The sequence below is a fragment of the Pan paniscus genome, chromosome 17, assembly GCF_029289425.2.
Source record: "Pan paniscus chromosome 17, NHGRI_mPanPan1-v2.0_pri, whole genome shotgun sequence".
NCBI lineage: Eukaryota > Metazoa > Chordata > Mammalia > Primates > Hominidae > Pan > Pan paniscus.
This window is the reverse complement of record NC_073266.2, coordinates 3,076,189-3,098,271: the sequence shown is the minus strand read 5'-3', so window position 1 is coordinate 3,098,271 and position 22,083 is coordinate 3,076,189. Positions and strand designations below refer to the sequence as shown.

The following is a 22,083-nucleotide window of genomic DNA, read 5'->3' as shown; positions in this document are numbered from 1 at the left end:
GACACTGGCTAATAAAATTAAGTAAATATAAGGTTACTTGAAGGGGAATTTATCATATGTCATATACAAAATTTTAGTTAGTAAACTTTATTTAAAAACAGTCACAATTTGTAAGGGGAGTAAAATATAATTGTAATAGGGAGCTATGAAAATTATCTGCACTTGCTATGTAAATGACTGAGTTAGGGGTAACTATCTGAAGGTCATGAGCTTGATATCTGCTACTTAATTTTGTAAGACATTTACTTGCAAATGATTGTCATTTTTGCTCTCACCATATGAAAATTTTTTCTTGCTAAGAGCATTCCTATGAAAGAAAAACTAGAAATTTTGCCAATTTCGGTTATTAAAACAATAAAATTGGTTTGTTTGTTATTCTTAACAAAATGCTCCTACAGATGGCACATAGTACCCATGCTTTGATTGTTTTTTTTCCCACCTTACGTCAATTGCCTTTCAATTTATTCATCAAACCGTATTTACTGTAGATAGACATTGCAGTTGTCATGTGCCCTATGGATTTGTACTTTGTTAGAAATATGAATTCTCAGGCCGAGTATATTGGCTCACGCCTGTAATCCCAGCACTTTGTGAGGCTGAAGAGAGTGGATCACCTGAGGTCAAGAGTTCAAGACCAGCCTGGCCAACATGGCAAAACCCCATCTGTCTACTATTTACAGTTGGCATTGTACCTTGCAATGAATATACGCTTTATCCAAAAAGCCTAAAAACAATAATGAAATTGGGGGTGGGGGCATGGCTGGAAGTATAGATAAAACAAAAATGACAATGACTAGTAGCTGTTAAAGCTGGGTGACTGGTCTGTTATACTTTTTTTGTATTGTGTATACTTTTTTAATGATCTGTAATAAAACACTTGTAGAAAATGACAAAGTTTATCTGCACTTAGATCTTAAGATCTTGGTTACCTTTGGGAAGGAGAAAGTGTCAAGGGCATGAACAAATCTGATTCTTACATACACAAGTGCACTTATTTAGTAATAATTCATCAAGCATTCCCTAAATATTTTGTGCCTATACTGCTGTATGCATGTTATACATCAATAAAAATTTAAAGAGTACATATTTGCATAACAATCTTAAATTAATATTTTAGAATAATAGCAATGTTTTGTTTTGTTTTAAAGTGGGGCGTGTTCACTCAGGACATCATCAGGTGTATGTTAATGTTCCAAGTTATTTATTTATGTTTTAACTTTTGGGTGAGCCCCCCTGGGTCTTTTAATTTTTACTTCAACACTGTAAGTAGCATGGTTTTAACTTTTTGGAATGCAGCTTTGTTTTCATCAAGGTTCTCCCCGAAGAATGATGCTCACCCAGGCCAGGGCACACAATGATCCGTGCACAGGATGCACTGAGCACACACAGTACTGGGTGAATCAGGAACAGAGGGAGCAGCACTGCCTGCGTCTGCAAAATATACTTTGCAGGAAAAGCAGGTAAAATTGAAAGGTCACAATTCAGCAGCAAACGTTTTTACATTCATTTGAGAAATCATTTCTAACAAAAGCTCCTGGTTAAAGCCATGGTTTTGTGGCTTGCCTACACATTGTAATCACCTGCACAACTTTCAACCATATTTTTTTTCAGATCCAGCTCCAAGGATTCTGATTTAATTGAGCGGTTACAACTTCGGTTTAAGGGATTTTGAAAGTTTTCCTCCCCGCAGGTGATTCTCTTGCGCCAGGGGTAAGAAGCGCTGGATAGGGGTGAGGGATGATTTAGCTGTGAGAGATAGCCATGTACACTTCAGGATTTGCCCCATCGCATATCTGGAGTTCGGGGTCTTAGAAAGCTTTCTTGCCCTGTTAAAAATTAAAGGATGGCTTCAGTACTTACTTAGCTGCTTGGCTACATTGCAGAACAAGAAAATGCCTTTCGAGAGATCAGTTTTTTGAGTCAGGGTTTTGTTCTGTCAGCCAGGCTGGAGTGCAGTTGTGTGATCATGGTTCATTGCAGCCTTGAGCTCCCAGGCTCAAGTGATCCTCCAGCTCCAGCCTTCTGAGTAGCTGGGACTGAAGTCATGCACCACCAGGCCTGGCTAATTTTTCAATTTTTTTTTTTTTTTTTTTTTGTAGAAATGGCTTTCTCTATGTTGCCAGGGCTGATCTCAAACTCCTGGTCTCAAGTGATCCTCCCACATCAGTCTCCCTAATAGTTCGACCTACAGGCACAGGCAAGCATGCCCGGTGTATTTATTAAAATGTAGCTACTAGAATATTTAAAATTCGCATGTGCCTCACATATTATTTCTTAGAGAATTGCCTCCCTTTTAAATCTCAGGCTGCCTGCTCTAAAGCCTAGATGTACCAGGAAAGTAAAACATCTGAAATTTTAAAATAATTCTCATTATATTGTTTCCATGTATGAATAACACATACATATTATTCATTAATACAAATAATCTTACATACAAATGTAAATGCAAATATTTTACAGGCAGGGCCAGTTTCTAGTTCACGGAGGAAGCCCTGCCAGAAAAGGATCCAGGGAAAACCTGTAATTCTTGCTTTATTCAACCCAGTGTCAAATCACATATGTCACTCATGGCCTGAGGGGGCAGGGTAGGGATTTGAACTATATCCAATCATGGGTGCCGGAGTGGAAACTATATAATCAGGTGCACAGCTGGAGAAGAATGGGCAGCTTTTTGGAACTAGGGGGGCCTTGGCCTGTCTCTCCACTCAGAGCTCAGGACACTAGAGCCACCTCAACATAATCACCTGTTTTTTAGTTATTTTAACACTCCAAAAGAGAACTAGTTTTCTGATGCATTTTCCAAACGTGTGGCAGGCAGAGACTCAAATCTACCTCCCTGTTGCCCCAGCCTAACTCTGGCTTGCAATCAGATTTTAAATTTCCAGTTCTTTCCTGACACTTACCAACAATAACTAACCTTCAATAATCCACAACATTATCAACTGTTCTTTACTGTACATTTCAGACACAGTATTTTAATTCTTCATTTTGTCAAAAAGCAGTGGACGTCAATTAAAAAAATTTCATTTGTAAACATTTTACAGGAGATGAAAGCAGAGAATAATCCCCTGACACCCCACTGTAAAAAAAAAATAAATCGCAGAAAACCTTTGTGCCCCTTTCTTTAAACTTCCCTTGGCACAGACACCCCATCAGAATGTCTTTGGGTTGAGGTTTCATTTTGGAAACTTCACAGGGCAATACATCCTCAGCCATCCTGTTATTTTCTTGGTTTTGAGTTTCAAAACTGCTTGAGGATTCCCCAAGATGCCAACAGTGGCCATGACTCTTGAGGTGTCTAGTAAATAGCATCCCTTGTGTCACCTCCTCTCAGGGAAGAGCCCAAGGTATGGGAATGCAGCCTCTCTGTGGAGTGGTTGGATGAGCTGTGCCTGGAAGGAATCTCTAGGTGTACCCTTGCACTAAAAGCAAACCCCTTAGGACATTAAGATTTTCTTACCCCAACGATTAGTTTCCATTCCTTAGAGACACATTGCAGGCCAGGCAAATGGATGCTGATATTGAGGAAAAAATGTCCTCAGATTGGTGAAGGGAGAGAAAATATTTCAAAGCACAAAGAAACCCAACCCGGTGAGGCAGTGCAAAAACCTGCAAAGTAAAATGCACCTCACAGACACAGTGGAGCACAGCATAGCGGCTCCTGGTAGGACGCTCATCACCCACTTCACTGAACCAGATGTGAGTGGGGAAAATATCCCAAGTAATAGAATGGCTTGACTTGACACTTGGGTCTGATATGTCTGTGTTTCAATCGGCATTGTCACCTCCTAAGTTTGTCACCTTGAAAATATTTTTGTACTTAGTTTAAATTCACTTTTTAATTAAATGTAAATTATGTTTTTATCAGTAGAGCTTGAAAGGTATGAAAATATTTATAAAGCACATTAAGTTGGTGAATTTTGAATAAAATTAAGTAGTAATATATTTCACTTGTTAAAAATTGTTACTTGCCTATTTCTTTAGCAGAATGAGCATAGTATCTTTCCCAGTTCTGTTTTTTATTCGTTTGAGAGGTGATTTCAAGCAGAATCTCATGGCTTACTGTTGGAAATGTTAAAGACAGTGATAGTCTCTCTTCCACTACTATGGTAGGAAATGAATACATATCTACAAGCACATGAGGTAGATTAATTGTCAAATTACATACATTTATTACATCAGTTGTTCTTTTTTTCAAAACAGAGAATTTGTAAAAGTGAATATCTCTGTTCCATATGCTGCTATTTGGGTGTTTGAGGGTAATGCTAAGTTTTAGGAGCTGGGACTTGGCACCTCCTGGAAGTGTTCACATATGATTAATTGTTTACTAAATGATTTGTTTTGAACATAATTAAATTACATGTTTATTTTCTGAAAGGGATAGATACTTTGGCTTTTCTTGTTGAGTTATAAAATGTAAGCCCCTTATAATTTTCTTTTTTATTTTTATTTTATTTTTTAGACTTAGTTTCACTCTTGTTGCCCAGTCTGGAGTGCAATGGCACGATATTGGCTCACTGCAACCTCCACCTCCCGGGTTCAAGCAATTCTCCTGCCTCAGCCTCCCAAGTAGCTGGGATTACAGGAATACACCACCACCCCCGGTTAAGTTTGTATTTTTAGTAGAGAGGGTGTTTCTTCATGTTGATCAGGCTGGTCTTGAACTCCTGACCTCAGGTAATCTGCCCGCCTCGGCCTCCCAAAATGCAGGGATTACAGTCATTAGCCACCATGCCTGGCCATAATTTCCTCTCTTTTAAACGTTAGATTTAAATAATTTTTGCTGGATTCTTCAAACATGAAGTATTTTTTAAATTGAAAACTAACTGAATGACTAATTGGGAAGTAGAAGTCTTAGACCATTGACTAAAAGCTAAGGCTAACGGTGACCCTGCAAAAGGGGGCCACTGATGGCCCAGTGGATTATTCCTGAGTGTCTGTCCTGCAGGTATCGAAGCCTGCTGACACCAACCATGGAAGGAGCCTTTGTCACTGTCAGAAGATACAGAGCTTTGGTAAGTTGGAAGTTCACAGGCAGATGCAGTTGAGATTGAGACAGAAGAAATGTTGGGAGATTCTTTCTTGAATAGAATTGTTATTGTCCTGAGACTGTTTCTAGGCTTTGTCTAAGAAGTTACTTAAGAAGTGTTGCAACAAAGAAAAAGTACAAATGATTAGATCTTTGGGGATCTCAAAGGTTAGGCGGAAAAGGGCTTTATTTCCTAGGAAGGAGAAAACAAGTTTACAAAGAAGGTTGGAAGGGAAGCACAGGATGGAGGGTAGCAAAATCAGATCCCAGATAAGATAATGTTTCACCTTGAAGTCAGCCTGTTCTTAGGAGGGATGTGTATAAATATGGGTTGTAGGTTCTCTGAGGCTGTGGGTGAGTCAAAGTTCAGGGGCTGAGGGAAGAAGAGGAACAAGCAAAGTTTTGTTAACAAGTACTCTGTTTTGACCACTGAAGACTAAATTACAGAATGGTTGTTCATTTTTAAAAATGGGAATTTGCAATCTGTGTCCATCTTTGTGATAGGTTAAAAAAAGGGGGGAGAACATCCACAAAGTCATAATGGGAAGCACGTTCTCTTCACTAAGCTGTTCTTTGAGAACACAAAGAATGGGGGAATTTCTTTAAATATAGCTATTTCCAGGATTACCTTCACCCACAACTGTTCCTTGTCCTAGACATCTCTTCCATTTGGCAGTTTCTGAGTTATATTTTTATAATAAAGTGGTAAATATAATTAGACTTATTTGTTGAGTTTTTTTGAGTAATTCTATCAAATTATTTAACTTGAAAAGGGGTTTATGGGAGTCTCAGATTTATAGGAGGTAGCTCAGAAGTATAGATGGGCTTCTGGGATATGTGACTCTCCTCTGCAGTGAGAGCGGTGATGTGGGACTGAGCCCTGAATTTGTGGGATCTGTGCAAACTCTAAGTGGTGTCAGAATTTAATTTTTGGGCAACAAATGGATGTTGGAGAATCAGTGGGTTTTCAGGGAACTTTACACATTTAGGATCAAAATTGTTGTAAGAAGAAAGACAATGTGGAGCCTCTGCTGGAGAGAGACTCCAGGTATCTTGGGGAAGGTAGGCTCTGCTCTGCACACAGGCTGCTACACCATGCACTGCCCTATGGTTCCAGGCATCCTCCCACGGTGAGAAGGACCGAGGACTCTGAGGGAAGAAGTTCTGAGAACAGATGCCTTCTACCCTCCTGCCAACCTGAGGCCACCACATATCTTTCACCCACTGAACATACGCACTGCGTGTTGATGTGATCAAGCCCCTCCCAGCACAGGTCTCTGGCATCAAGATTTTTGCCCATGCTACTTTTCCTCATAGACTTTCCCACCAAAAACCCACACATATGCCTATAAGATCCCTGGCATATGTTCTACCTTAGACACCGAATCTGCAGTGGCAACCTGTTTTTTTCACCATCCCAGGTTTCTGTGCCACCTGATCATAATCTCGTCTTCCTGCATGAACATAGAAATAACTCAGAGGAAAGTTTCACCTGGGTCAGTATCCATAGCATGAACCAGTCCTTCCACCAACCCTGTACTGTCTCCCAATTGTGGGTTCTTAATAGCACCTTCCCCTCTTTTACCTTTTAGTACACCTCAAACTCTTTCTTTTATGTGCACACAGTGTGCCCAAGGCCACCCCTCAGTTGCCTGAATCCAGCACCTACTAAAATCCAGATGTCCAGTAGTTCAAGACCATGGGCCTAGACCAAGTTTTTGCAGAAGGAAATACAAATTAGAAATGAGAGGCTCTATTCTCCCACTTGAAAATAAAAAAAGATTTTTTTTCCCTTTTCTTAAACAATGTAATTTAGAACACGTTCATTATTAATTTTTTGAGACAGAATCTTACTCTTTTACTTACCCTGAAGTGCAATGGCATAACCATAGCTCACTGTAACCTTAACCTCTTGGGTTTGAGCAGTCCTCCTGCCTCAACCTCTTAATTACCTAGGAATATAGGCATGAACAACCATGCCTGGCTAGCTTTATTTATTTTTGTTTTTATTTTTTTTTCAAGACAGTGTCTTGCTCTGTGGACCAGGCTGGAGTGTAGTGGCATGATCTTGTCCCAATGCAACCTCCACCTCCCAGGTTCAAGCAATTCTCCTTCCTCAACCTTTTGAGTAGCTGGGATTACAGGCGCACACCAACATGCCTGGTTAATATTTTATTATTATTATTTTTAGTAGAGAATGGGTTTCACCATTTTGGCCAGGCTGGTTTCAAACCCCTGACCTCATTATCCACCTGCCTCCAACTCCCAAAGTGCTGGGATTACAGGTGTAGGCCATCATGCCCAGCCATATTTATTTTATTTTATTTTATTTTTTAGTAGTGACAGAATTTCACCATGTTGCCTGCACTGGACTCAAATATTTGGCTTCAAGGGAACCTCCTGCCTTGCCCTCCCCAAATGTTCAGATTACAGGCAGGAACTACCATGCCTGGCCTGGAAAACTTGTATATGTACCTTTTTTTCTCTGCTTCTTTGAAATATAAGCAAATCATTTTAACAGCTAAATAAGCCTTTTGTCATTCTTCATGACAAAGAATTGTCTTTATCTAAGACCTGGAAACTATTGCTTTATTTTTAATTTGGCAAAGATTTATCGATTTTTTATTTTCAGGCTTTTGAAGTAGGCACAGCTCAGTACAGTGGCTCATGTTTTTAATCCCAGTGTTTTGGGAGGCTGAGATGAGAGAACTGCTTGGGCCCAGGAGTTTGAGACCAGCCTGGGCAGCATAATGAGACTCTCTCTTTATAAAAAATTAAAATCAACTAGCAGGGCATGGTAGCACAGGAAGCTGAGGTGAGACAATCATTTAAACCCAAGAGTTTGAGGCTGCAATGAGCCATGATCACAACACTCTACCACTGTACTCCAGCTTGGGTGACAAAGGGAGACCCTGTCTCTAAATAAATAAGTAAATTAAAAAATGTGTTTTTCCATACATAAAAATAAGTAAACAGATAAATAAAATAGACATAGATTTGCTTAGAATAAAACTAATTATGAGATAACAGAAAAGTGAGCACCAAAGATGAGGTTCACCCTAGCAAATGAGTCCAGCCTATTAAGACACTCACAGAATATTCCCTGCAGCATGACCGACATGAGAGTAGAATGTCATCATGTCAGGCTGTACCAGCGTCGGAAGACTAAACACTGTGGGGAAGAACCTCCCTTATGGAATATTATCAAAAGGTGAGAGCCCAGCCCCTGCCCTGATGGGCTACAGAGATGAGTTCTTGAGATAACACATTGCAGAAACATGCATAGAAAAGTTTAACCTTTTTTGTGTGTAACCCTTTCTCCATTTTCCTGTGAAATCCTCCCTAGTAATAGTGTTAGCTTTTAAGTTTTGAGGGTCTGGTAGGACTGAAGCTGCATGCTGCAGCAGATACCTGGGGCAAGAAACTAATACAAACTGCAGCCACAGGCACAAATACTCATGGCCTAATGCAAAGTGAAAACAATAGAAAGGCCTTTACTGTTATTCACACAAGTTGAGTGAACAGAGACTTTCCACATAACCAACTTGCAACTGACACTAATGTAGGCCAGATTCCACTGGATCAAGACTATCAGTTACTCATGGGAAGGCCATAGGACACAGCCCAGAGAGTTTTCCTATATGAGTCTGGGTACTGGGTCTGCCCTGGTCTTCTTGGGTTTCTGTCTGTAGAGACCCCTATGTGGCTGCTCTTACCACAGCCCGGTGCTGGCTGTGGTTGCTGGTTTAGTGCACCTGCTCTTTTTCCAAAAAGAGGGTGGAGTTGGCCACATCAAACAGCTCCTCATCAATCTGAACGCAGCTCTGAAAAACGTGCCTAGAAACCACGCAAAGAAAAATCAGTGGTCTGCCTTGTTTTCACCATATGTGACACCTCCACTAGAAATTCTGCTTTTCTCTGCACTCCAGCCTGGGTGACAGAGAGAGACTTCCTCAAAAAAAAAAGAGAAAGAAAGAAAGAAGAAAAGAAAAGAAAAGAAAGAAAAGAAAAGAAAAGAAAAGAAAAGAAAAGAAAAGAAAAGAAAAGAAAAGAAATTCTGCTCTTCAGATTAGGCACGTAAGGAGAATCTGTATAAATCTCCAGCAAGGAAGGAAACCAGAGGACAAGTTAAAGTCTTGGAATTCACATCTGAGTACACAGACTCGGTCTTCAACCCTCTTCTTTTTATTCTGACAGCTTTGGCCTAGGTATGAACATGACAGGTACACAAGAGTTCCAACACCTGACAATCTGCTTCAGTCCAAGAAGAGTGCCCTCCCTCTTGCTCCCCATACAACTCATGGTACTAAGAAGTGGTGTGGGACTGCCCAGATGAGTTGACAAGAGAGGACTCGCGTGGAAGGGCCTGTCCTGGGCTGCCCTGTGTTATTTGTAGGTGCACTCGACCAATAGCCAGGGACATCAGTGATGAGGGCTGAGTTGACATCCGTGTTTTCAGATAAGACTTTTACATTGAGCCTTTGTAAGGCCAAAACTCAGAAATTTCAGGGCACAATGAAAGAACATCTCACTCTCTTGAGCATCTCTCACTAACAGAGGTGGATACAGAGCTGTCTCAACGATGTGGGTTCCTGGTTTCTTAACTGCTGTTGGATTTTGTCACCAAGAAAGTGTGTTAAACTCTTCAAGGTTCCATCTACTGGGCCCCTTCTTTCTGTAAGACCTACCCAAAGGTCCCACTATGCTACTAACTGCTCAATCTCCTCTTCAATGTCAACTCTTCATTTGTACACAATTATGCAAACACAACTTCCCCTTAATTCCCTGGAAAGAACTAAATGCAGCCTAGGTTCCAGGATATAAGAGACAGCTGGAACATAAACTTGTTTTTCTTACCAGCTCTGGGACCCAATAAAAGTCACTGAGTATTCGAGGCTTCCCCAGCCTCCTAGCATGCACAGTGGGGATGATGCTAACATCTACTTCCTAGGGATCGTATTAAGTGTATATAAGATAAAACATAAAAATCATGATGTGGTGTTACCTGTAGATAATGCACACACTTAGAGATGGAAGCATTAGGAGAAAAGCTGGGAGGTAGCATGGGCCACAACTCAAACAGGCCTGGGTCTGGCAGGGTGATCTTGGGAATGTCACTTCTCCACTGGGCCTCATTTTCATTCTGCTCCAGTATGCAGTTGAAATTAAATGTAGATATTGTCCTCTGGCATTCATATAGTTTAGCTGTGTGTCCCACACAAACCCCTCTGTGTATTATAACCCCCAGGTGTTTAGGGAGAAACCTGAGGGGAGAGGATTGGATTATGGGGACGGGTTCTCCTCATGCTGTTCTTGCGATAGTGAGTTCTCATGAGATCTGATCGTTTCATAAGCATCTGGTACATCCCATGCCCTCACTCACTTCACTTGTCAGCCACTGTAATTGGAAGGTTTCTGAGGTGCCCCCCCAATTATGTGGAACTGTGAGTCAATTAAACTTCTTTTCTTTATCAATTACCCAGTCTCAGGTACTTCATCATTGCAGTATGACAATGACATAATACAGCCATTCAACTTTCTAGTGCTTTCTCTTTATATTTAGAATCATATCCATGTGCCTTATCATGCCTGTGACAGGGGAAGACTTCACAAAGCCTCACAGTACTAGGTGGTGAGTGACTCTGTTTTTTATTGAATAAAATGGCCTACTGCCTGATGCCAGTAGTATGGCCCTTGGGTTTTGAGGAAAATATCATGTTGTAGGTTGGCCAACAAGGAGATAGCAGTCCAGCTGAAATTTGTTTTCTTATACTGGCTTCAAGACAGTGATTAGAAAAGGCCTAAGAGGTGGGTTCTATAAGGGATTGCTGGAAGGAAAGTAGGAATATGGAAAGTCATGAGACATACACAGTCATCTCTTCTTGCTTCCTCTCAGGTGACATGCAAATTCAGGGAGAGTTAGTATGAAACACACAATGGAAATTTGGGTTCTAACATCTGCAAACTGGTTCTTCATGGACTTCATTTGGCCATATTGGTTCCAATAATTTCAGCCAATGTTCAAAAATCTTATAAGCCGATAAAATTTTAGTGTTTCAACAAGCCGTTTCCTATCTTTCATTATGAAAATCCATTTTAAGTCTTTTTTTTAACAGTGTAGTGGTACAAATTCAGCTTCTGTCCAATGAAATACAGAGAAGGATATCACTTTTCTATTACTTCAGGCTGCTATGCCAAAGAACCATAGATAGGCAGTTTATAGACAACAGGACTTAATTTCTCATACTTCTAGAGGTTCGAAATTTGAGATCAGGTTGTCAGCATGGTTGAGCTCTGGTGATGACTCGCTTCTGAATTTCAGACTGCACACCTCAAGTTTTATCCTCATTTTGAAGTAGGAGGATGAGAGGCCTCTGTGGTTTCTTGTATAAAGCCGGTAATCTCTATAATGAGGGTCCCACCCACGGGAGTTAATTACATCTTACATCCTTACAGCATTACACCGGGGGTTACAATTTTAACACAAATATAGGAGAAAAATTATTTTAACTCTCAAGATTTTTTTTCCTTTTTTTTTTTTTTTTTTGAGACAGTTTCGCTCCTGTATCCCAGGCAGGAGTGCAGTGGTGTGATCTCGGCTTACTGGAACCTTCACCTCCCAGGTTCGAATGATTCTCCTGCATCAGTCTCCCAAGTAGCTGGGATTACAGGCATGTGCCACCACACCTGGCTCATTTTGTATTTTTAGAAGAGACCGTGGTTTCACCACGTTGTCCAGGCTGGTTTCAATCCCGTGACCTCAGACGATCCACCTGTCTCAGCATCCCAAAGTGCTGGGATTACAGTTGTGAGCCACCGCACCCTGTCAAGATATTTTAAAGCTCTCATTTTTCTCCTACTGGGTTTTTCCTGTTTGTGCCCTCGATTTTTCTCTCTCTGTGTCTTTTTGTGTAAACCTTTTTGTCTAATTCTGTCCCTATATTGTATTCCTCAAACACAGGAAGCAAGCTTCAATGCTATGAGTTGCTCCATGTAGTGACTCACATAACAGAGAGCTGAGGGGGTGCTTAGACCAGTAGAAAGAAGGAAAGTCAGGCTCTCCAGCCACACTAAACCCTACCAATTTTCACATGAGTCAGCTTAAAGGCTGATGCTTTCCCAGTCCTGCTTCAGTTAAGACCACAGCCCCAATCTCATAAAAGACCTGAAGGCAGAGGTAGCCAGCTGAACTATGTCCAAATTCTGGTCCACACATTATGAGGTATTATATGTTGTTGAAAAGTGCTGAGTTATAGGGCAAAGTTGTCAGAAAGGAGCAGATATCTAACCTCATCTCCCAGGCCCTAGGATTCTCCAGCCCTCTGCTTATCTCTTCCTCAGGCTGTCTGCAGCCAAACTAGTCCCTTTCTAACCTCTGCCAAACTCACACCTATGAATCTATTCACTAAGGGTGGCTTCTTCCTGACACATACTTGTGCAGAGACACCTCCCTGTTGTCATCCTTATCATGGATTAAAAGTCAACTCAGTGAGGCCTTAGGTCCTCCCATGCAATAATTTTCCAGCTTTTCTTCTCAACATTCTACTTTATATTATAGTCCTTGCTCTTTTCTTTCACATATACTTGCTTTAGTGCTTTTGTCCAGCTGTCCTCAGACTGTTTGGTCCTGAGTTGGGGGGTGCAGGCATCATGTAATAATTTTCTGTACCACGTTGCACCCACCTGGTTAGCTGGCAAAGGGTGAGCACAAGGTAAAAAAGACTGGCTAAGTGATTATATGGGGGATCTCTAATATCCCTTCCTCTTTTGACCACCTGATAATGTGGAGATCACTGATAACAACATGAGGTGTGTGACTCTTACTTGTTCCAGCTGCTCCAGCAAAGCTCAGTGGGCACCAGAAACAGAGCTGGCTGTAACCACCTCCAGGCCATCACTAACCCTACAGCCCCATGCAGGAACACTATGGAACAAATCAGGTACCTTGATTTTTCTGTCCTCAAGACACTGGTTCTTCAAGGTCCTAGGGGATAAAGTAGCAGAATCTGAAGGCCCCAAGTACAATGAGTGACCTGGGAATCCCCCTTTGCCTTCTGTTTGCCTCTGCCTTTTAGGTTGTGCTATTTATTCATGAGGTATCTTCCCCTTATCCAGTGAAATTATTTTCTACCACTTTCAAATGAGGACCTTAAGAGCCCAACAGGAGCTGGGATTTTCCGTGGACTTCAGCCTCAGAGTCCAATGCTCTGGCATATTTAGCTCCGTCTCATCTTCATCTACCCAAGATGCCTCTGAAGCTGCCATGCCTCCCTCTGATTTGAAGGACCGGAAGAGAGTGGATGCATTTTTGCACAGTCTCAGAGCAAGAACCCAGGCTGGCAGACACTTATGAGTATGTGAAATCATCGAGGTCACGCACTTCAAGCACCCCTATTTATGAGGAAGAAAACAGGCTTTCCTGTAGGCATTGTCTACATTAGGCTGAGGTGGAGCATAGCTCATTTTACTTCCAGGTGCCCTCAGAGCTGGATGCAAAACCCCACTCCTGTTATCTTGAAACTCACATGGAGAGGTCCCCAATGTGAACAGAACCCTGGATCTGCTCATTCTCTGTGCCCCTGAATGTGAAGCTACAGGCTCTAACTTCCAAAGCAAACCTGATAGGTGGGATGGAGCCAAGGCCTAGGAAGCTGGAGCCCTCCCTAATGCTCTGGAACCTGCCCACCTCCTGAGATCTGGATCAGTCCCTGCCTCTTTTGGGGCCTCACTTTCCCAATTGTAATGTAATGAGAAATTAAATGTAAAACTGCATAAGCATATGCTCTGGGAGAATTTGGTGTCAGAGTCCTCGATACTGGATGATATATTAGGATGGGATGGGTTTGGGCCCCAGGGGTTCTTAGGCTGCCTAACATACCCAGTGCAGTAGGTGTAGAGCTCAGGAGAGCCAGGTCTTCTTTCCTGAGCCAGCTGATTACAATACAATGGACCAAGGGCTCTGAACTTAAATATGGTTTCACAGGATATCCCACCTTCAGCCACCACCTGCTCTGTGTTTCCCATATTTTGGGGATCTGATGACAACCCCCATTATAGTGAGGAAGTCCAAGAAACTAGACTTGTGGGCCTGGAGAAAACAAAAAACACTTTTCTATTTCTCTCAAACTGTAGAATCTGTTGTCAAATATTTAATTTTGATTATATCTGAGCTTGATATAATGTTCATGTGTTAACAGCTGCTTAAATTTATTTTTTCTGTGAAGTGTGGGATAATGCCTTTTCTCATATTTTAAATCAACTTCTAAAAGCTCTCTTTAGAGTGGAGATGTGAGCATCTTTGTGATATAAACTGCACATATTTGTTGCCAGTGTGTTCTTTTTGTTTTTGTTAAAATGTTTTGTTTTATTCTGGTTTGGATGTCCTTCGGGGTTTTGTTTTGTGGCTACTTATTACTACAATGCAACTTCTCCCCTAATTCACTGACTGGTTCGTACATTCTCAATAAAATATTTTGGTAAAATATTTCTAAAAACTGTGTAGTCAATTTTACAGTTTACATAAACATAAAACTGTCAAGACTATCATGATGAAAAAGAAAGATTGAGGGCTTAAAAAGTAAAATACGACACAGCTAAAGTAGTGTGCAAAGGGAAATTTATAGCACTAAATGCCCACAAGAGAAAGCAGAAAGTGTCTAAAATCGACACCATAACATTAGAATTAAAAAAACTAGGGAAGCAAGAGCAAACAAATTCGAAAGCTAGCAGAAGACAAGAATTAATTAAGATCAGAGCAGAACTGAAGGAGATAGAGACACAAAAGCCCGTCAAAAAAATCAATGAATCCAGGAGCTGGTTTTTTGAAAAGATCAAGAAATAAATAAACTGCTAGCCAGACTAATAAGAAAGAAGAGAAGAATCAAATGCATGCAATAGGAAATGATAAAGGGGATATAACCATTGATCCCATAGAAATAAAAGATACCATTAGAGAACATTATAAATACCTCTTTGCAAATTAACTAGGAAATCTAGACGAAATGGATAAATTCCTGGACACATATACACTCCCAAGTCCAAACCAGTAAGAAGTCGAATCCCTGAATAGGCCAGTAACAAGTTCTAAAATTGAGGCTGTAATTAATAGCCTACCAACCAAAAGAGGTCCAGAACCAGAAGGATTCACAGCCAAATTCTACCAAACGTACAAAGAGGAGCTGGTACCATTCCTTCTGAAACTATTTCAAACAATAGAAAAAGAGGTACTCCTTCCTAACTCATTTTATGCGGCCAGCATCATCCTGAAACCAAAACTTGGCAAAGACATAACAAAAAAGGAAAATTTCTGACTCATATCCCTGATGAACACCAATGCGAAAATCCTCAATAAAATACTGGCAAACCGAATCCAGCAGCACATCAAAAATCTTATCCACCTCGATCTAGTCAGCTTAATCCCTGGGATGCAAAGCTGGCTCAACATATGCAAATCAATAAATGTAATCCATCACATAAACAGAACAAATGACAAAAACCACATGATTATCTCAAGATGCAAAAAAAGCCTTCAATAAAATTCAACACCTCTTCATGGTAAAAGCTCTCAATGAATTATGTATTGATGGAACTTATCTCAACATAATAAGAGCTATTTGTGACAAATGCACAGCCAATATCATACTGAATGGGCAAAAACTTGAAGCATTCCTTTTGAAAATCTGCACAAGACAAGAATACCCTCTCTCACCACTCCTATTCAATATAGTATTGGAAGTCCTGGCCAGGGCAATCAGTCAAGAGAAAGAAACAAAGCGTAATCAAATAGGAAGAGGAACTCAAGTTGCCTCTGTTTGCAGCTGACGTGATTGTATATTTAGAAAACCCCATCGTCTCAGCCCAAAATCTCCTTAAACTGATATGCAACTTCAAAAAAGTCTCAGGATACAAAATCAATGTTCAAAAATCACAAGAATTCCTATACACAATAATAGACAAACAGAGAGCCAAATCATGCATGAACTCTTATTCACAATTGCTACAAAGAGAATACCTAGGAATCCAACTTAAAAGGGATCGGAAGGACCTCTTCAAGTAGACCTGCAAACCACTGCTCAAGGAAATAAAAGAGGACACAAACAAATGGAAAACAATAAGTGCTCATGGATAGGAAGAATCAATATTGTGAAAACGGCCATGCTGCCCAAAGTAATTTATAAATTCAGTGCTATCCCCATCAAGCTCCCGTTGACTTTCTTTACAGAATGATAAAAAAAACTACTTTAAATGTCATATGGAATCAAAAAAGATCATGCATAGACAAGACAATCCTAAGCAAAAAGAACAAAAGTGAAGGCATCACGCTAGCTGTCTTCAAACTATACTAAAAGGCCACATTAACCAAGACAGAATGGTACTGGTACCAAAAAAGATATATTGACAAATGGAACAGAACAGAGGCCCCAGAAATAACATCAAACATCTACAACCACCTGATCTTTGAAGAACTTGAGAAAACCAAGTAATCGGGAAAGGATTCCTTATTCAATAAATGGTGTTGGGAAAACTAGATAGCCATATGAAAAAAAAATGAAACTGGACATCTCCCTTACTAGTTATACAAAAATTAACTGAAGATGGATTAAAGACTTAAATGTAAGACTTAAAACCATAAAAACCCCGAAGAAAACCAAGGCAGTACCATTCAGGACATAGGCGTGGGCAAAGACTTCATGACTAAACACCAAAAACAATGGCAACAAAAGCCAAAATTGACAAATGAGATATAATAAAACTAAAGAGCTTCTTCACAACAAAAGAAACTATCATCAGAGTGAACAGGCAACCTACAGAATGGGAGAAAATTTCTGCAATCTATCCATCTGATAATGGGCTACCATGCAGAATCTACAAAAAACATAAGCAAATTTACAAGAGAAAACCAAACAGCCACATCAAAAATGGGCAAAGGACGTGAAGAGACACTTCTCAAAAGAAGACATTTATGCAGCCAACAAACATGAAAAAAAGCTCATCATCACTGGTCATTAGAAAAGTGCAAATCAAAAACACAATGAGAAACCATCTCACACCAGTTAGAATGGTGATCATTAAAAAAATCAGGAAACAACAGATGCTGGAGAGGATGTGGAGAAATAGGAACACTTTTACACTGTTGGTGAGAGTGTAAATTAGTTCCACCATTGTGGAAGACAGTATGGCAATTCCTCAAGGATCTACAATGAGAAATACCATTTGACCCAGCGATCCCATTACTGGGTATATACCCAAAGGATTATAAATTATTCTACTATAAAGACACATGCACACATATGTTTATTATGGCACTGTTCACAAGAGCAAAAACTTTGAACTACACCAAATGCCCATCAGTGATAGACTGAATAAAGAAAATGTGGCATGTACACATCATGGAATATGATGCAGTCATAAAAAGGATGAGTTCATGTCCTTTGCAGGGACATGGATGAAGCTGGAAACCACCATTCTCAGCAAACTAACACAAGAGTAGAAAAGCAACCATCACATGTTCTCTCTCATAGTTGGGAGTTAAACAAAGAGAACACATGGACACAGGAAGGGGAACACCACACTCTGGAGCCTGTCGGGAAGTGGGGGACTATGGGAGGGATAGCATTAGGAGAAATATTCCCGGTCTAGGCCACTATTTACATTTTCTAAATTTTGTTTCAAAAACATGATATGTTTCAAAAATCGTTATTGATATGTAATTATACAAATATATAGTTCAGAAAAAAGTATCAACATTAATTATGCTTTTTCCAAAATACTTTATGGTTTTGAGCTCTTCTAGCAGTGACATTTTTGCTGTAGGTAATTGCTGTATATCTGGTATATTCATCATAACATCCTTTGTGCCCTTTACACTTATCCTTCAATTTCCCACTTTCCTTACGTGTAAATTTTCAAGGCCAGGGCTCCCCGATCTTCCCAATAGTACTTTTTGAAAAGAAGCTTCTATGTACTGTTTTCTCTGGGTCTTGGTTGGATATAATGCTAAAAGAGCTGAAAAATATTAATTTTTTAAAAAATTCGGTTATGAGATTAAGGAAAATATATTTTATAAATCGAATGTACAAAATGAGGCCAGCTGAGAACACAATGACAGTTGAAGCAGAACCTGAGATCCTGTTTCTCTCAATGGATGTATGAACTTAACTACAATTGGGCAAGCAAAGCCAGTTGAGTTTGTAGCACCCCACATCAGAAAAAGCCAACCATAACCACATTTAGAAGAAAGAAAATTTGGTTACATTTGTGCACTACAGAACAGTGCAGTTAGATAAAAATCTGTCCATTCTATGATTCTCCCTCGGGAAAGAAAAAAGGGTGAAATGTGTATGCAAACTTCTGACTTATTGAGTCATACCGGGGTTCTCCAAAGACTGGATATTGCTTCCTTTAACATTTAATGTTGACCAGAATAGAGATAGAGTTTAAATGACAGCTTGGGTCAACTGAGAATAAAGATAAATATTTCTTACAACAACAGAGATGGTAGTGCCTGTAACAGTGACAAAGGGAAGAGGCTAAAGGCTCCTAAAAGGAAACAGAGGTAAACCTTATTAACACGAAAATACATACACTAGTCCAACGAAGACACATTTTGACAACAGATTGGAGAAGCTCCCAGAATGACTAGTGTGGCAGAATGTTGTCAATTTTCCCATGTACAAAGCTATTTCATAAAGGATAAAATAGGTAGTGGTTTCTTAATTGACCAAAACCTTAACAAAACCACAGTATGTAAAAGCAACCAGGAAATATAGCCTAATCTAATGAGAAAAATATATATTCAAGAGAACCAAAAGAAGTGGAGATCTATGAATTTATTTTTAACTTAAAACAATTTTATTTTTCTTTATTTTTTCATTTTATACACAGGATCTTACTCTATATCCTGGGACAGAGTGAAGTGGTGCAATCACAGCTCACTGTAACCTCAAATTTCTGAAGTCAAGCAGTCATGCCGCCTATGTCTCCTGAGTAAATATGACCACAGTTCTGCACACTACCACACCTGTGTAGTTTCTTTAAAAAAATTTGTACAAACAGAATGTTGTTATGTTGCCTCAGTTGGTCTCAAACTCCTGGTCTCAGGCAATCCTACTGCCTCAGTCTGAAAGTGCTGGGATGAGCCACCATAGCTGGAATTGTTTCTCTTTTAAGAAAAAAGGACTTTAAATCATTAATAGTAAAATAAAACAAAGAAAGGCATGGCATAATGATAAAGGGTTCAATTCAACAAGAAGACTTAACTATCCTAAATGTAGATGCACCCAACTTTGGTGAACATAGAGTTATACAAGTACTGCTAGACCTACAATAAGACTCAAGTAGCCACACAATAATAGTAGGAGAATGCAACTCCCCACTAACAGTGTTTGTCAGATTATCTAGGCAGAAACTTAACAAAGAAATTCTGGGGTTTGATTTCAGGCTTGATCAATTGAAACTAATAGACATTTATAGCTAAGCCACACATCATCTAAGGAAAATAAATTCTTCTCATCACTCACAGAATATACTCTACGATTGACCACTTCCTAGCCATAAAGCAATTATCCATACATTTTTAAAAAATGAAAATTATGCCAACCATACTGTCAGGCCACAATGGAACAAAGATAAAAATCAATACCAAGAAAATCTCACAAAATCACAGAATGACATTGAAATTAAACAACTTGCTCCTGAGTGAATTTTGGGTAAATAACAAAATTAAGGCAGAAACTTAAAAAAAATTTTGAAATAAATTAAGAGACACAATTTACCAAAATGTCTGGGTTGTAGGGAAAGCACTGTTAAGAGGAAAGTTGAGAGTGCTAAATACCTGCATCAAGAAGTTGGAAAGATCTCAAACTAACAATTTAACATCACACTTAGAGAAACTAGAAAAATAAAAACAAACTAACCCCAAAGCTAGCAGAATGGGAAAAATTTTCACAACCAATGAACCTGACAAAATTTAATACTCAGAATCTATAAGAAACTTAAAGAATTCACAAGCAAAAAATTACCCCATGAAAAAGTGGACAATAACAGACACTGTTCAAAAGAATACACACAAGTAGCCAAATAACGTGAAAAAATATTATCATCACTAACCATCAAGGAAATGTAAATAAAAACCACAATAAGACACCATCATACAACAGTTAGAATGGCTTTTGTTAAAAAGTAAAATTATAGTAGATGTTGATGAGATTTTAGAGGGAAAAAAACCACTGATACAGTGTTAATAGGAATATAAATTAGTTCAGCCACTGTGGAGAGCAGCTTGGAGATTTTCCAAATAACTGAGAGTTGAACTATGATTCAACCCAGCAATTTCTCCACTGTGTATATACCAGAAAGACAATAAATTATTCTACCAAAATAGCACATGCACTTGTTGGTTCATCGCTGCATTATTTATAATAGGAAAGTCATAAATCAACCTAGGTGCCTATTAATGGTAATTTTTATTTTATTTTTTTGAGATGAAGTCTCACTCTGTTTCCCAGGCTGGAGTGCAGTGGCATGATCTCAGCTCACTACAACCTCCACCTCCCAGGTTCAAGGAATTATTCTGCCTCAGCCACCCGAGTAGCTGCGACTATAGGCACATGCCACCACGCCCGGCTAACTTTTGTATTTTCAGTAGAGACCGGGTTTCATTATGCTGTCCAGGATGGTCTCGACCTCCTGACCTCATGATCCACTCACCTTGGCTTCCCACAGTGCTAGGATTACAGGCATCAGCCACCGTGTCCAGCCTATTAATGGTAAATTGAATTTAAAAAGTGTCACTTGTACAGAAATACTACTTAGCAAAAAAAAAAAAAAAAAAAAACTTGTCATTTGCAGCAACATTAATGCAACTAAAGGTCATTCTACAAAGCAAATTAATACAGAAATGCAAAACGAAAATACTGCATGTTCTCACTTATAAATGGAAATTAACACTGGGTACACACGGACATAAAATTAAAAATAATAGACAACTCTTAGAGGGTGGAGAGAGGGAGGGATCAAGAACTGAAAAACTGTCTATTTAGTACTATGCTCAGTGCATAAGTGATGGAATTACTTATACTTCAAACCTCAGCATTATACAAAATACCCATGTAAAAAACCTGTGTAGGTACCTCCTAAATCTAAAACAAATTTGAAATTCTAAAAAGAGGTCTTACTCTCTCACCCAGACAGGAATACAGTACCATGGTTATAGCTCAATGCAGCCTCAAATTCCTGGGAGCTCAAGGAATAATCTTACATCAGCCTCCAACTTCCTGAGACTACAGGAACATTCCACCATGCATGACTAATCTGTAAAAATATTTTTTACATATAGCTTCTCACAATATTGCCCAGGTTGGTCTCAAACTCCTGGCCTTAAGTAATTGATATTGTTTGGCTCTGTGTCCCCAACCAAATCTCACCTTGAATTGTAATAATCTCCACATGTCCTGGGAGGGACCCTGTGGGAGGTAATTGAATCATGGGGGTGGGATTTTCCTGTGATGTTCTCATGATAGCAAATAAGTCTCATGTGATCTGATGGTTTTATAAGTGGAGATTTCCCTGAACAAAGTCTCTTGCTTGCTCCAATAATTGTGAGACCTCCCCAGCCATGTGAAACTGTGAGGTCATTAACCTTTTTCATTATGAATTATCTAGTCTTGGTTATGTCTTTATTAGCTGCATGAGAATTTATTAATACAGAAATCCTCTTGCCTTAGCTTTCAAAGTAGCTGGAATTAGACACACATGTCATTGTGCCTAGCTAAAACACCTAGCTTAAGGATGCTCAGTCAGCTAAAGAAGAACATAGAAAACTAAACAGAAAAAGAAAACAATGCATGAAGATAATGAGATAATCAACGAAGTGATTAAAAGTACAAAATAGAAACATAAAGTGTGGAGCTGAAAAGTAAAATACCTGAATTTAGAGAGTCACTAGAAAGTCCAACAACAGGTTTGATCTAGCAGGAAAAAAATCCAACAAGATTGATAAGAAGTCATTTGAAATTATAGGGTGAGGAGGCTAAAAATAATTTAAAAAACTAAGA

The 22,083-nt window shown here is 39.5% G+C and overlaps 1 long non-coding RNA gene across 11 annotated transcripts in view; it reads right to left on the bottom strand.

The window, feature by feature from the left end:
- Positions 1 to 4,141: 4,141 nt before the first annotated feature.
- The window catches only part of LOC117977801 (uncharacterized), a 37,494-nt gene continuing 19,552 nt past the window's right edge, over positions 4,142 to 22,083 (bottom strand). For 2 of the 11 annotated variants that reach the window (XR_010110130.1, XR_008623125.2), the window contains 3 exons: positions 21,954 to 21,996; positions 20,738 to 20,787; positions 18,069 to 19,190 (listed from right to left, as the gene is read on the bottom strand). This is a non-coding gene — a long non-coding RNA (uncharacterized LOC117977801). Of the gene's footprint in view, positions 5,403 to 17,924; positions 18,035 to 18,068; positions 20,788 to 21,953; positions 21,997 to 22,083 lie in introns of those variants that run through there. The other 9 variants (XR_008623111.2, XR_008623112.2, XR_008623115.2 and 6 more) reach the window with 7 other exon arrangements.